The sequence below is a fragment of the Pinus tabuliformis genome, chromosome 2_1 (genome assembly GCF_031772625.1).
Source record: "Pinus tabuliformis cultivar Carrire ecotype Pingquan chromosome 2_1, CPIR1, whole genome shotgun sequence".
NCBI classification, from domain to species: Eukaryota; Viridiplantae; Streptophyta; class Pinopsida; order Pinales; family Pinaceae; genus Pinus; species Pinus tabuliformis.
Window position 1 is genome coordinate 853,499,948 of NC_142299.1, and position 3,021 is coordinate 853,502,968.

Below are 3,021 nucleotides of genomic sequence, written 5' to 3' on the forward strand. Positions count from 1 at the left end.
TTAACAAAATTCAAATTTTTAACCATATAAAAATTTCTTTGAATATTATGTAGAATTTTATTTTACATGTTGTCATGGCCAGCTTTCGGAAGTATATCTCAGTAAATATTTTGTTTTTTACAGATATTTTCTCCCAAATATATTTTTTTTCCCAGATATTTTCTCCCAAATATTTTGTCTTTTATGGATATTTTCTCCCATGATTGGGTCGTCGGCCACATCTTCTTTTTCCATCTAATCATGACAGAGCGATTAATCACGAAGCAAGTCCATGGCAGACTCTACGAGGGATGAAATAGGTAGACGATGCCTACTCAACCCCACACTGTCGGAGAATGTACTGTAACTCTCCAACTCCGACGTTGTCTCCATCACCGCCTCCAGAGCCTCCTCCAATTCCGATCTCATTTCCATGCTTAAACTGCTTAATATTGCAACCCTGTCCATCTCCATGACACCGATCAGAAGCTTGATGCTAAATCTTCTAATACTCAAAAACTCCTTTGACGGATGCAGGTGCCTCCCGAGAACCCTTGAAAGTTCCAAAATCAGCGATCTCCTTGTTATACCGCCGGATTCTTCGAACAGACGATCGAAATCCGATTTGGTTATGAACTTGAAGATCTGAGCAGCAAGTCCTATTGCTGCTTCCTGATGCTCACCTCGTTTCTCCATCACAAACTTCAAGACCTGACAAAAAAATATCACAATAAATTAATCCATCGGATAAAACTGTTGTGAGATCCAGCCCCAGTGCAGAGTTGTAATTTCAAAGATATGCTATTAATTGAATACATTCTTCTACCTTCGTTGCCGTTGCAGTGATTTTCCTCAATTCAACGTAATCTGCCTCTGAATATGAGCACAGATTCCGAAGAATTCTCGCAGCATGAAAACCCTGAATTGGGTCGTTCAGCACAGAGATGAGGCTCGCGATCAAATTCGGGTGATTTTTCCGCAGCTTAAGGCTCATCATTCTTCTGCAGTTTTGTTTATTCTCCAGTGAAAGCAGAGCCAGGGCTTCTCCTGCCTTCCTCACGAGCTCCCTCGTTTCATCGTCGCCCGGTCCTCTTGTAATATTAATATTAATATTAATCCTCTCCATGTGAAACGCAGAGAAGAGACAACGCAAAACATCGCCAGTGCCGCCGATGCTCTCTCGACCCTCTTCTTCGAGAGCCAGACTCGTCAATGTGTCGATGGCCAGGATTTGCAGACCATGCGTCGTTACTTCTCTGTAATGAAGAACGTCTCTTAGATTACTTATGGCGAAGACTATCTCCGAGATGCCTCTCCTTAAGGCCTTTTCTATCGAGCCTGTACTGCTTGCCAGCATTCTCATGAGATCCAGAGCGAGCTCTGCCGTCTTGATCTGGGATTCGAGCGCATTAGGATTTTGTTCTATGAGTCCTATGATTAGCACAGTTTTCGTGCTCGATGGCCAAGCTTTTCAGTTCCGCAGTCCCAACATACTTAAAACCGTGTAATTGTATGCATCCCCGTACTGTCTCGAATGGATTTCAATCTGTTTGTTATCGTAAAGCAAAGACGCTATAGATTCCATGGACCCAGCGATGGTCGTGACCCGAACGCGATTCCTGTATTTCTTAACCAATTTGGAGATGATCTCTGCAGCCGCTCTTCGAATCCCCTGCTCCTGATGGTTCTTCCAATTCAGCATCTCGATTAGCCTCTCCACCACATCTCGCATGCTTATGATCGCCCTCAAAGTGTCATCGGCAAACTCATCTTTATTCACAAGCGCCGACAGAACTCGAGCCCTTGTCAACTGTCGATCACTTATACCGCAGGACTGCAGCAGCTCCATGTTGTATGACACAAATTCCATCTTCAAACCATCGAAAACACCTCCATTGATGCACTGCGAATATGTGTCATAGAAAAATCGTCGAATGGTGGGGAGCTCTGAATCACTGAAGCCATATTCTGTTGAAAATAGCAACAAGAAATGCTAAAAATAACATTGCTATAAATAGCATTTCAGGATATACTCCAACTCTATTGGAAATAGCAAAAAATAGAAACGCTAAAAATAGCATTGCTATAAATAGCATTTCAGGATAGATTCCAATTTTAATTAATCCCTGAATTAAAATTGAGAATTAAAATCCGAATTTGGTCTCAGCAACTGTTTGAAAAATAATTAATTAATTCATCTTGAGTTAATTAGTTGGAGAAAATCAAACATGAAGTCTATGTGAAGACATGCAACAGTTATCCCTTTGATTGAGGAAGTTATCCCTTAATTAAGGAGATTAGGGTGAGTTCTATTTGACTTGTAATTAGTTAGCTCAGTTAACTGAGTTAAGTCCAGTTAAATTAGTTCCAAATAGTTTGTGGAACTAATTGTGAGTTTAGTCAGTTAATGCATGCATGCATGCAACTAATGTTCTCCAGATAACTAAATATTCTCTCATAAATAACTCATGCATGTCAGTTCAGAGAAATACCCAGTTGAGATTAAAGGAAGGGACAACGTACTATTAGTTGGAGGATTTTTCCTATAAAGGAAACTCATCCATGTAGAAGGAATTATATCCTTCAGGATTGCGCAGTTATTTCAGAGGTCAGCGTTGTGTGTGAGGTGAGAATCACACAGATTGTAGCTGGAGGACCCAAGAGAAACTGCGCAAGGAAATAGGAGACTTGGAGGATTGAAGGAAGGCATATGTGTTGTCTATTCTGTCTATGAGCAGTAGAGAGGGATTGTACTGAGAGCTGGATAGCTTGTGAGCTAAAGCTTTGTGTAATCTGGAGATATTTCCACTTGTATGATAATACAGAGATCGGGGTTTTTAGCTTAGGATTTCCCTAGAGTATTCTTCTATGTTTCATGTGTGATTGAATCTTCTTCATCTGTTATATGTGTTCTAATTGATCTTACTCAAAATCGATTAAGGTTCTGCAAGTTTGTTGTAGAAGTAGATCTTGTATTTTGCTTTAGTATATTGCATAATCTGTTGATCGACAGTGGGAAATTATACATATTATGTGTTCACC

General features: G+C 40.4%; 1 pseudogene; it reads right to left on the bottom strand.

The window, feature by feature from the left end:
* Positions 1–252: 252 nt before the first annotated feature.
* On the bottom strand, positions 253–1,849 carry LOC149203336 (uncharacterized; annotated as a pseudogene).
* Positions 1,850–3,021: the final 1,172 nt, after the last annotated feature.